Below are 14,242 nucleotides of genomic sequence, written 5' to 3'. Positions count from 1 at the left end.
TGTGTTATACTTGTTAATAAAGGTCATTTTAAAATTAAAAAAAAATTATCTATCTATCTATCTATCTATCTATCTATCTATCTATCTATCTATCTATCTATCTATCTATCTATCTATCTATCTATCTATCATATAGTGCCTTTCATATCTATCTATCTATCTATCTATCTATCTATCTATCTATCTATCTATCTATCTATCTATCTATCTATCTATCTATCTATCTATCATATAGTGCCTTTCATATCTATCTATCTATCTATCTATCTATCTATCTATCTATCTATCTATCTATCTATCTATCTATCTATCTATCATATAGTGCCTTTCATATCTATCTATCTATCTATCTATCTATCTATCTATCTATCTATCTATCTATCTATCTATCTATCTATCTATCTATTTCATTTCATATATTGCTGTCCTTTTTATAGTGCCTTTCATTTTATATTAATCTATGTATCATATAGTGTTTCTCAATTCATATCTGTTGTAACAGATGGCTTGCAGCTCAAAGTGGCTGGGACAGCCCTGAGATGGAAGGATAGGGGAAGGTAGCTTTTTTAGGACACTGCCTCCCCCAAGACACTAAATGGAAGCTTCCTTGGACTACAGTGGTGCCCCGGATTCCTGCAGGGCACTATGGGACATGTAGTTTAATACCACAGCCCTGCAAGGTACCATGGGTGCTGCCAGTGGACGCTGCAAGAGAACCTGGGGAGTCATGTCTCACCCATAGCCCAGAAGTACTACCAAGTCACGGGGACGAAAGCCCAGAAGTTTTTCCGGGCTGAAGAAAACTCAGGTTCTCCATCTGACCCGGAAGTGCTGGCAAAGTCATGTGGACGGAAGAGCAGAAGCACTTCCGGGTCAGACTATATATATATATATATATATATATATATATATATATATATATATATATATATATATATATATATATATATATAAAGGACTGCTGTGAACCCAGCAAGTGAGCCTGAGTCTGGAGGAGGTGAACAACGCTTGCTGGGAGGTGTGGAGGAAAAGAATAGAGAGAGCAATAATACTGTGCATTGTAGTACTTTTCTTATTTGCCTGATTATTGTGACTGTGGTGCTTAGGGCACTGTTTAGAGAAGAAGAAAGAATTTAAAATATTTCTCAGTGCTTTTACTGTCTGTCTGTTGGGTTTAAACACATAGGGACACATACTGTAGATAGTGTCCACACTATCTATCTATGTTACGGTGCCTTTTATTTCATATCTATCTATCTATCTATCTATCTATCTATCTATCTATCTATCTATCTATCTATCTATCTATCTATCTATCTATCTATCTATCTATCTGTCTATCTATCTATTTAAAAGCTGTCCGTGTGCCCCCAGAGGTTTCTTTTCTCCCGGTGTGCCGGTAGTTGAAGTTTCTTCTGGCCGTAATCCCACTTAGCATGTTACTGAACTCCCGGTGCCATACTGTTACGTCAGTTGCCGTCTTACTGTGTGTTCGCACATAAGCGAGTGATAATGCAGTTAGTGTGTCTTTAGCTGGACACTTGTGCGCGCTCTCTGAGCCTGTACTGAGTGAAGAGCGCTGCAGTGGGGGGCTTCACCCTTTTAAACACGGAAGTGCTCAGACCCCATTACCTGACGACTCACATCCCAACTGCTGAGTAAATCTGCCGGGAGTTGCTCCTCTCATGGCTCGTCTCCTGTGGCGTGAGGTCGGTCGTATCGCTCCTTTCCTTTTTGTCATTCAAGGAAGATGAATGTTTCTTTCTCTGCTCCCCATTAACAAACCACTGAATGCTTTTCATTCCCCTTGTGGGCACTTTGCCCAAACTGAGTGGACCTAAATAATAATGTGTCTTTGTTACAGCTGTGTAAAAACTGCCGTCTGGTCTGCTCTCTGCCTCGGGATGCTCCTAACTTAATTTTGGCTTAATTAGCTGACATATCAAACCCTCCCGGGGGGAAAAGGTCTTCTTGTTAGACTCCGGGGGGCAGTGACTCGGCCCTTGTTTTAGAGAGCGAGTGACAATTAGTGCAGGAGTGACACATTAGTGCATTGAGCAACCAATCCATCGGTTTAAAACTTTTTCTAGATACTGTATATGCAGTATGGGTCCTTGGGACAGCCATTTACAGAACCTGCCTTGCACCCTGGCATTGAAAGCCAACTCTGGACTGGATGCCAGTCTACTGCAGGGCACACTGACTACATACAGTCATATCAGATTACTTGGAAACTGCTACTTCTAGTAATATGAATGTTTTTGTATCTTTAAATAATTAACACATCCTTACAAGCAGATCCTGTTCCTTCATAGAGGCCATGGTCAGATGTTTGTTAAAGATATCTGATTCAGATTCAAAATCCAGCCTTCTGTTAGTCCACCTGATTTACCCAGAATAAGATCACTGGGCATTGGAGGCGAGTCAAGCAGAACCTGCCCAGTCCATCACTGGGAACACCCAACAGGCGTCCACACTCACAGACGGGGGGTCACTTGACCAATCAACCGAAGAAGTGATGAGTAGCACCAGTGCAATTATCTGATCAGCCAATCAGGAAGCAGCGGCCCAGTGCGTAAAACCCTGAGGATGACGGTCAGGAGCTTCAGTTAGTGTTCACATCAGACACCACAATGGGGAAAACTGTGGTCTGTGGTGTGGTGGTCTGTGGTGTGGTTGTCGGTGTGATTGTTGGCGCCGGACAGATTAGTTTGAGTGTTTCTATAACTGCTGGCCTTCTGCGATTTTCACACACAACAGTTTTTGGAGTTTACTCAGAATGGTGCAAAAAAAAAAAAAACAAGAGAGTTTAGAGGAGAACGGCCAGACTGGGTCGAGCTGACAGAAAGGCTACTGGAACTCAGCTAGCCATTGGGATCTGGCATGGATTTAGTGAAGAAGACAATGGAGGACCACTAAGGTGTTTGTTTCTTACACGACACACTCTGATGGCCTTATCCTCTCATACAGTTCCCCACAATGGCCGTTGTAAGGGGCCTTCCCTTTCTTATTCTATCCTGTTGAGATCCCAAGACTTTATTGGACACCATTGTAGGAAACCTTCATTTTCTTGGTCATCTGTCATCAGGCTGACATATTTCCTAAGAAAGCCGTTTCATTTCTTGGCCATTTTTGAAACCAGAACTGAACTTTTGGAATGCCAGGACCTTGTAATCCAGCGGGTTTCAGTGGTGCCAATGCATTTCTGTAGGTTTCCAATTGGTGCAAATCCTTAATTAGTTATGAGCAGTAGAAGATTAGGGAGTTGACCACTAGGACAATAAAGGAGTGGCTGCTGAATATGGAGCACTGCAGCCTTATGTCATGTCATGCCATCTTCTAACAACCTCCTCCACCTGGACCAGGGGCACGGGCAACTGCAGCTTATAACAACTGGCATGGGGGGCAAAGCAGGAACAGACCCTGGACAGGCTGCCAGTCCATCACAGGGTGAACACACATGCATGCACACACACCACATAAACACACACACACATTAACATACACACACATACACACGCACGCAAACGTACACACACACACATAAACACACACACCACATAAACACTCAAACGCACACACATACACATACACACACATAAACACATACACACACACGCACACACACACCACATAAACACACACACACACATTAACATACACACACATACACACACAAACACACACCACACACACACACACACCACACAAACACACACCACACACACACACACCACATAAACACACACACACATTAACATACACACACATACACACGCACTCAAACGTACACACACACACATAAACACACACACACGCACACCACATACACATACACACACACGCAAACACACGCACACACACACCCACACCCACACACACACACACACACACACACACACACACACACACACACACACACACATGCTAGGGCCAATTGAGTGACGCCACTTCATCTCACCCGCATGTCTTTGGGCACCTGAAGGAAGTCCACACAGGCGCGGGCAGATCACGCAGACTCCACGCAGGAGTACCCAGGACCCGAACCCGAGTCTGTAAGGCTACCACTGCGCCACCAGTTAAAAATCAGTCATTTCAAGCGGTAACAGCCATTAGCAACACTAGGAATGCCTTGACTGAGTTTGAAAATCAATTTAATGGCTTCTCGATGACGAAGGGTGTCAATTTCTACCAAAAACAAGAACATTTCTGGGTGACCCCTGACTTCTCAATGACTGTGTTGCTGTCTCTTTGATGAAAGTACATGAAAATTAAAAACGCTCCAACTTTCAAAACAGTGCAATCACCTGAAAGATACACCATTTGTTTATTTTGTGAAAAATAAAGTAAACTATTTATTTTGCCAAAATTGTAAGCAAGTAATAGTAAGCAAGCTTTAAAAAGCACATTTTTTGTCATTTAAATGTCATTAACGGCCCTAGTGTATACTTTTCCCTACACTTTGACGTTTTACATTTGTTCATGTGAAGTTTAGTTTATATTGTAACGTAATATTAGGAACGATTTATAATATCTGACTCCAGATATGAAGCTGTACGGTTGCGACGCTAATTTTATAGTTCGTCTGTCCGCAATGTCAAACTTTGCCAACGGTAAACTATCGTTTATATAAACACAAAAACGGCTGCGGCTTCATCATGTTACGCACCTGCGCTGCGCCACCCCGCTGCCCTAGGAAAATTACGGCTTTAAAATGTCCTCGTGTCCTAAATGTAGCAACAAATGCTAACTGCTTCGGTTTTATGCTTTGCGCCTTCCCCCACCATAATTTATCGTATATATGGAGGGGAGAAAAAGCTTTCGATTCGTCAAAAAATTCGATCTCCGGTTTTCGACGGATCTCGACGTTTCAGGGTCCACTGATATCTCGAAGATGAGTGTGTGTGTGTGTGTCACAGTTTCCTGAGAACGGTCTAGAGCTAAAATGGCTGGATGGAAAAATACCAAACTTGAAATGTAAGCCTGTTATAAGATGACGATGTGCTGATTAGTTTTTGAGCCAAATCGTGCAAGTGAAAGAGGCGCTCTAGATCAGGGTTAGGCAACGTCGGTCCTGGAGTGCCACAGTATGTGCAGGTTTTTGTTCCAACCCAGTTCCTTAACGAGAACTCAATTATTGCTGATGAAGCACATATTGCTTAAGTGACATTTTAATGCTTTATTTTAGTGGTCTCGCTTGTTAAGGTTCTCCAACCTTAATTGCTTATTTCAATCTTAAACTGCTGCATTCAGTGTTTTAATTGCTCCTTATTAGCAATAAGATGTAAAACAGGGGTAGGCAATGTCGGTCCTGGTGAGCCGCAGTGGCTACAGGTTTTCATTCAACCCAATTGCTTAATTAGAAATCAATCATTGCCAATCTCAGACCTTATTTAATTTTATTGCTTGTTAGTCTGTGCAATGTAAGGCTTTTATATCGTAGATTTTTTTCCTTTCCAAGGATATCATCCAAATGATTTGAAGCCTAAAACAGATCATTTTCAGTCTGTCACATTTTTCTATTAAGTGTTTTATTAAATCAAATCGTGCATGATGAACACACACAGATGTAATTGGAAAAAAGCTAGCTGGAGAACTGCTGGCTGCTTTGTCTTTAACATCTTATTGCTAATAAGGAGCAATTAAAACACTGAATGCAGCAGTTTAAGATTGAAATAAGCAATTAAGGTTGGAGAACCTTAACAAGCGAGACCACTAAAATGAAGCATTAAAATGTCACTTAAGCAATATGTGCTTCATCAGCAATAATTGAGTTCTCGTTAAGGAACTGGGTTGGAACAAAAACCTGCACATACTGTGGCACTCCAGGACCGACGTTGCCTACCCCTGCTCTAGAGGAACCTTCAGATACCTTAATTCTACAATTAATTAGGAATTCTTCTCATCAGTTGCTATCACAATGACTTATTTTATAATCAGAAAGATCAACGGTAAATAATTATAGAATAGTTCGGGTAAGTTGGTTCCTGGGGCACAAAGCCTAATGACGCTCACATCCGTTTTTTTTTTTTTTTTTTACCACCAAATTTAGAGACCATCAATATAAACTCTTGACGGAAAGCGAATCTGCAAACTGCTTATCGCTCAGCAACAAGAACTTGAATCCGCTACGGCGAGAAGTTGTATAGACATTTGGTGCCCTCTAGTGAACAATATATTAAACTGCACAGAAGAAGGCTGCCGTAAAGACCCACCGAGTGAGGCTTCACTTGTCTGCGCTCCAGTTGTAACCGGATGGAAACAATTCTAAAAAATGGGAGGAAAAGTAGACTCTTTAAATATGTAGAAGTTCAACTGTTTCACCCCCGCCCATCCCGATTATCCAGGTTTAATTCATAGCTTTTTTGTACTGTAGAGATGCGTATCCACGACCTTCCTAACCAGAAACCCTGGATGACCAGCAAGGTCAGGTCCCTCCTCATAGACCGTGACTGAGCCTTCAGATCGGGTGACAGGGCTCTGTATATAGTGCTGCTGGAGCCAAACTGAAGAGAGGAATACAATAATAAGGCAATCTATAAGAGGAGGATAGAAGTCCACCCTTCAGAAAAAGACCTTCTCCGTGTGGCAGGGAATACAGGACATCACCAACTACAGGGGGCTACAATACAACATCTGTGCACTTGGGGGCCTCACTGGCAGAGGAGCTGAACTGTTTCTTTGCACGTTTTGAGACAGTACATCAACACACAGTCTCATTTATTTCTTTTGGCAATGGGAGTGTTTTGTTGAAGTTTAAGGGGGGGGGGGGGGGGTAATACTGTGTACCGTTTCTGTTCTGTTTGTATCGGATGTAAATATTGTAAGAAAACTGTTAAGCCTCATTAAAAATGCTTGAATGTACAACACTACCAGTATTAAGAGGGTAAAGAAAAGGCGTTATCTTGATAAATCGAGTGTGTCTATTTTTTTACAATATGTAGAATATCACCATCATCAAAAGGCCCAGTTTAGCTGGCTAGCTAGAAATTAACTCATAATTTATTTATAACTTAAGTGTTTCTTAATTTTCTTTAAACGTCAAAAGCAATAACTAAAAACTATTAATACAGCCCGATTCCCACTTATTTTCTGAAACGGCACCCCTTAAGAGCGTCTTTTTCTGAGACGGTGTATAACTCCTCATTGTCACATCGTGAATTCGAGGTCCTAAATAGATAGATAGATAGATAGATAGATAGATAGATAGATAGATAGATAGATAGATAGATAGATAGATAGATAGATAGATAGATAGATAGATAGATAGATATGAAAGGCACTATATGATAGATAGATAGATAGATAGATAGATAGATAGATAGATAGATAGATAGATAGATAGATAGATAGATAGATAGATAGATAGATAGATAGATAGATAGATAGATAGATATGAAAGGCACTATGATGATAGATAGATAGATAGATAGATAGATAGATAGATAGATAGATAGATAGATAGATAGATAGATAGATAGATATGAAAGGCACTATATGATAGATAGATAGATAGATAGATAGATAGATAGATAGATAGATAGATAGATAGATAGATAGATATGAAAGGCACTATATGATAGATAGATAGATAGATAGATAGATAGATAGATAGATAGATAGATAGATAGATAGATAGATAGATAGATAGATAGATAGATATGAAAGGCACTATATGATAGATAGATAGATAGATAGATAGATAGATAGATAGATAGATAGATAGATAGATAGATAGATAGATAGATAGATATGAAAGGCACTATATGATAGATAGATAGATAGATAGATAGATAGATAGATAGATAGATAGATAGATAGATAGATAGATAGATATGAAAGGCACTATATGATAGATAGATAGATAGATAGATAGATAGATAGATAGATAGATAGATAGATAGATAGATAGATAGATAGATAGATATGAAAGGCACTATATGATAGATAGATAGATAGATAGATAGATAGATAGATAGATAGATAGATAGATAGATAGATAGATAGATAGATAGATATGATAGGCACTATATGATAGATAGATAGATAGATAGATAGATAGATAGATAGATAGATAGATAGATAGATAGATAGATAGATAGATAGATAGATAGATAGATAGATAGATAGATAGATAGATAGATAGATAGATAGATAGATAGATAGATACTTTATTAATCCCAAGGGGAAATTCACATACTCCAGCAGCAGCATACTGATACAAAAAACAATATTAAATTAAAGATTGATAATAATACAGGTAAAAACAGACAATATCTTTGTATAATGTTAATGTTTACCCCCCAGGGTGGAATTGAAGAGTCGCATAGTTTGGGGGAGGAACGATCTCCTCAGTCTATCAGTGGAGCAGGACGGTGACAGCAGTCTGTCGCTGAAGCTGCTCCTCTGTCTGGAGATGATCCTGTTCAGTGGATGCAGTGGATTCTCCATGATTGACAGGAGTCTGCTCAGCGCCCGTCGCTCTGCCACAGATGTTAAACTGTCCAGCTCCATGCCAACAAGAGAGCCTGCCTTCCTCACCAGTTTGTCCAGGCGTGAGGCGTCTTTCCTCTTAATGCTGCCTCCCCAGCACACCACCGCGTAGAAGAGGTCGCTCCCCACAACTGTCTGATAGAACATCTGCAGCATCTTATTGCAGATGTTGAAGGACGCCAGCCTTCTAAGGAAGTATAACCGGCTCTGTCCTTTCTTACACACAGCATCAGTATTGGAGAGAAATACTTCGCTGTCTCCGGGTCTCGATGTGCAGGACTGACAGTGATGATTCCTCTCACAGCAAAGGGGCTGGTGGGGCCATTTACAACTAGGGCGGCAAAAATCCGAGAACCATCTCTATTCACAGGTGACAGTTGTGCGCGCAGTGCTCGATTCTTTTCATATCAACGAACAAGGGCAACAGCTAATAAATGGCTTACAAATGACTGCACACTGCAAGACACCGATTGCACCACGATAAACTCACACATGCTTTGGCGAATCGCGACGCAGCCTTCCAACTTGTCGTACCCCTTGACATACCATCTCGCACCCCCAGGTTGGAAACCCCCTGTTTTAGATTTTCCAGCAGTAGTGATGCTGGCAGCAAATTCAATGGGAGCGATACGGTCTTTCCATTGAGGCATCACCGAAATTTAGGGACGACTTCAAGCAGGCGCAGGCGCTGTTAGGTTTTGCAAGTTTGCGTGTTTCTTTTCGCTATTCAAACCTGAAAGGGTTGTTAGTGGAAACATCGTCCACGTTTGCCTTCAACAAGACAAACCCAAAGTGACTCCAGTATTGTCTTCTGTTAACGTCGCAGTAACGCTTAAAGTCAATCTTATTTTCCAAATCTTGTTAAGCAGAGGTACGCTGTATAAATTTTTATCCAGATGTGTGCTTTCCAAATCTTTTCTAAAAGTTAAATTAAGTTTTTTTGTGATAAAATTAACAGTGGCGATTTTCTTTTGTAAGGCTTGTAATCAACTGATATTTGAATCAAGGGCGATGTGTATTAAAATGCATGAATGCAGAATAGGCTCATTTTTATTTGATGGAAAAAAAGAGCGTGGGCCAATGAGAAAAGTGGGCGGGCCTATGGCCGCACCTGATACAGCTAGTCTGAAAACTACCGCCCAAAAATCGAAAGTTTAAAGTGAAATCAGCAAGAAGATAACGACACAAGAAGGCAACTGGATGTTTGTGATGTTTCAATTATTGTACTTAAAAAATGACACTTGCAGAACTCTATTTTAATGAAGATTTGACTTAAATGGACTAGTTAAAAAAAATGAAGCACGTGATGTTATTTCGTTTGCAGTTATTGCACCCAAATTAGTTATCACGCGGTTTTACATTTCATGTTATGAGCTGATGCGATTTAAATAAAACAGATTTATAATAAAGAATTAATAATTATTGTCATTTAAATGATATTACATTATTCGTGTTTGGTCACATTGCACACCACATCAATACAGACAAAATTACACAACTCGTTGGCTTGGCATAGCTCACATTCTCATACCCACTCAGGGTCGTGGGGGTGCCAGTCCATCGTCGTGCCAACACACCCAGGACACAACTGGAAATGCGATGTACTGCGATGGCCCGGGGCCTTGCCCGTTCTATTCGGGATAGACGAGGCGTTCGTTTCCACTTTTAAGTGTTCTTTACAAGCCAGCACTTGTTTTATACGACACTGGATATTAACACGCGGCCTTCGGTTCTTACTGCTCAGGGCGCCTTAATTACACTTAACTACACTATACGCTTAAGTACCTTAGGAATCCAATCCGTTTTATATGATCTGGCGATTATCTGTCACTTTTAAACAGTATGCTGTCTTCACCGCCATTCACAACGTGAAGTTAAAACACCTTCAAGTCGGAACGAGTAGAAACTGTCACGTGCTTGACCGGACAGCCTGAGGGCTTTACTTGGACTGACTCGGGCGACCAACCCCAAACCCCAACCTCACTAACCCTTTGGCCTCGTCGGCAGCCCTTTAAGATGGGGCTGCGATTCCTTCTTTGGAAGATCAGATTGCAATCTTCAACAAGGACAGGCAGTTTCAGGCTGCTTCTCGTGTTTACAATACAAATGGGCACCCGAGCCGCCAATGCCTGCCGCCGCAACCACGAGCGGAGTGGAAAAAGCCGGATTGGGCAAGGTCACCGCGGGGCGAGCCGCAGAACTTGGGAACAACGCAGACTTACTTGGGTAAGGAACTCCGCGTATCCAGGACACCGCAGGTAAGCTCTTAGATTCTTCAATTTTATTAAAAAAAAAACAAAATTGCTTTGATCCCGGAAGGCGAGTTGAAGTCAAACACAAGCGGGCAGTGACGGTAACGGCATCAACGGGGAATACCTGAACCGGAAAGTTCGAAGGAACAGCTTTGGCTTTTGAGTACTTATTAGACAAATGCAGTAAGGAGTTGACTTTCACTAGTTCGGTGCAGTATGCAGTGTGAATGGAAGTAAGATACTCGCAAACCGCTTTGAAAACGCACATTTGACAGAGGGCAGAATCAGTCAGTCCATCTCTCTGTTCATCTGTCTCTGTTCTATTGTGCCTTTCGTATCTATCTATCTATCTATCTATCTATCTATCTATCTATCTATCTATCTATCTATCTATCTATCTATCTATCTATCTTACAGTGCCTTTCATTTCTGTTTCTATCGGTCTATCTCTGTTATTCAGTACTTTTCATATCTGTCTGCCTTGCTTTCTGTGTTTCTATCTCTATTATATAGTGCCTTTCATAACTATCTATCTATCGGTCTGTCTGTCTGTCTGCCTTGCTTTCCATCTCTTTCTTTTTATCTATCGCTGTGATATAGTGCCTTCATATCTATCCCATCTGGCTGCCTTTCTATGTATCTCGCTTATATAGTGCCTTTCATATCTATCTATCTATCTATCTATCTATCTATCTATCTATCTATCTATCTATCTATCTATCTATCTATCTATCTATCTATCTTACAGTGCCTTTCATTTCTGTTTCTATCGGTCTATCTCTGTTATTCAGTACTTTTCATATCTGTCTGCCTTGCTTTCTGTGTTTCTATCTCTATTATATAGTGCCTTTCATAACTATCTATCTATCGGTCTGTCTGTCTGTCTGCCTTGCTTTCCATCTCTTTCTTTTTATCTATCGCTGTGATATAGTGCCTTCATATCTATCCCATCTGGCTGCCTTTCTATGTATCTCGCTTATATAGTGCCTTTCATATCTATCTATCTATCTATCTATCTATCTATCTATCTATCTATCTATCTATCTATCTATCTATCTATCTATCTATCTATCATAATTGTATTTTATAGTGCCTTTCGCATTATCTATCTATCTATCTATCTATCTATCTATCTATCTATCTATCTATCTATCTGTCTGTCTGTCTGTCTGTCTGTCTGTCTGTCTGTCTGTCTGTCTGTCTGTCTGTCTTGCTTTCCATCTCTTTCTTTCTATCTATCGCTGTGATATAGTGCCTTCATATCTATCCCATCTGGCTGCCTTTTCTATGTATCTCGCTTATATAATGCCTTTCATATCTAGCTATCTATTATATAGTGCCTTGGGTAGGATTTTATTTTTTTCTCCTCTCTTAGGCGATGTGATAATATTTGGGTTGAAGGAGTTGTGTAGCATTGCAATAAGTTGTTATCTGAGATATTCCTTATGCTTATTTAAAACAATTGATGGCTTTTTGAATTGTTGAGTACTGGTGCTGGAGGTGTGCAGGTGTTCAATAAAATGGCTATAAATGATACCACGCCACTTGCTGTATTAGATGAAGGAGCCTTAGCGTGATAAGATCTCCAGAGACTGTCTGTTCCAAGCAAGTCTACAGAAGGCCGAGGTGTTCGCTAAACAGAGGAGCCGGCAGCATCAGGCTTCCATGGTAGAAAACAAACAAAGACAAAGGAGCGAGCAGGCGACTCCTTACAGGCGCCTCTGATGTGATCTTGTTAAGGGGCACACGGCAGACATCGGGTGGTCTTCACTCACATCGCAGTGTGTACAGAAATGGCCACCTCAGCTTTACTTCATCAGCAAGGGTGGAACTCTTACATTGTTTTCCTGCTTCAGTGTTGTACATAAAACATATTTCTCATTACTTCATAAACAGAGTTGGTCTTTTTTGTCTGTCACTTTGAAATACTTGACGGGTGAGGACAACAGTAAATTGTTTAATGCAATTTTTCAACAGAAGAGAATGAGGGAATTCTGAATTGCCATTAAGCAGTAATAAAAATCAATGTTTATAGGACAGATATATTTGTATTCAAGGAAATGCTGCTAAGACTGTTCTTAATTCTTGATAAGAGGTGGCATTAAATAATCAAATTATGAATCAATTCTGTTACACAGGGACAAAAATAAAAGGTCCTACGTGAAATAAAATGTCTGATTTTTTAACTGTCTGTAACGGGCTTTAAGTAGACGCGGGTACGACGTGACGCTGCACTTCTTTCTATCCTTGGCCTTTTTGGGATGTGCCTTCCGTTAGAAAGAGTCTCTGATGTTTTGAGTGTTTTGCATTTGAATATTATTATGGCGGGCGGCACGGTGGCGCAGTGGGTAGCGCTGCTGCCTCGCAGTTGGGTGACCTGGGGACCTGGGTTCAATTCCCGGGTCCTCCCTGCGTGGAGTTTGCATGTTCTCCCCGTATCTGCGTGGGTTTCCTCCGTGCGCTCCGGTTTCCTCCCACAGTCCAAAGACATGCAGGTTAGGTGGATTGGCGATTCTAAATTGGCCCTAGTGTGTGCTTGGTGTGTGGGTGTGTTTGTGTGTGTCCTGCGGTGGGTTGGCACCCTGCCCAGGATTGGTTCCTGCCTTGTGCCCTGTGTTGGCTGGGATTGGCTCCAGCGGACCCCCGTGACCCTGTGTTCGGATTCAGCGGGTTGGAAAATGGATGGATGGATGGATATTATTATGGCTCTCATTGTGGTGTTTCAGAGTCCCAGAACCCCTGCGGATGACTTTGGAATGCTTTCCAGGTATCTTCAGGAAATTTCTTTGGTGGTGGCATTAGGGTATCTCACAGCTGGCAAATTTGACTGTGATGGGAATCCATGAGCTTTACACTGACCATGGCTAGCTGTGTACAATCAGCTGTCTTTAATGATCCCTTTGAGTTGACTTACCTAGGGGGCAATTACTTTGTCACACCATGTCAATTAGTCTTGGATAACTACTGTTCATTCAATAAATGACATTAGTTATAAAAAACTGCAAAAATAGAGAAAATCATTGAAAGGTGCCTGAAGTGGATATACTGTACCTACAGTAAGTGGCAGTACCCTGTGTTTAAGGCCTGATGTAGTCACTGGAAGAGCAGGAAGTGCAAAGTGGGGGTGTCAAAGGCTACAGTACTATGATACTCAATTGAAGAGTTGGGGGGTTTGAAGTTTTGACCATCGCAAGAAATATACACTCGATCGTAGAGAGTGTGTGTCCCCTTTGGATTTATGAATGCCATAATAAATATACATTCACTCATAAACGGGACCTTGGAGTTTTGACCACTGCAATCATGGAGAGGGTGGGTGTCAAGGCTGCTGGGATAAATTGTAATGCAAGATGCTACGCTTGAAAACACTGCCAGTACGCTACAAACAGTGCTGGTGTGTAGTCACAAAAAATTGAGAAGTATTGATACTTAGCACCGGTGGGCACAGGCTCACATCAGGACTTGACTGTATATAGAATTAGGGGTGTGAGAGGAGA

The 14,242-nt window shown here is 41.1% G+C and overlaps 1 protein-coding gene across 1 annotated transcript in view; it reads left to right on the top strand.

The window, feature by feature from the left end:
- Nucleotides 1-10,654: 10,654 nt before the first annotated feature.
- LOC114667823 (WD repeat-containing protein 72-like) overlaps nt 10,655-14,242 on the top strand; it is a 268,463-nt gene continuing 264,875 nt past the window's right edge. The window contains exon 1 of the mRNA XM_028823316.2: nt 10,655-10,751. The gene's annotated coding sequence lies outside the window, so the exon portion shown is untranslated. The remainder of the gene's footprint in view (nt 10,752-14,242) is intronic.

The sequence above is a fragment of the Erpetoichthys calabaricus genome, chromosome 17 (genome assembly GCF_900747795.2).
Source record: "Erpetoichthys calabaricus chromosome 17, fErpCal1.3, whole genome shotgun sequence".
NCBI classification, from domain to species: Eukaryota; Metazoa; Chordata; class Cladistia; order Polypteriformes; family Polypteridae; genus Erpetoichthys; species Erpetoichthys calabaricus.
The sequence above is the reverse complement of the archived record's forward strand: the minus strand, read 5'-3'. Positions and strand labels throughout refer to the sequence as shown.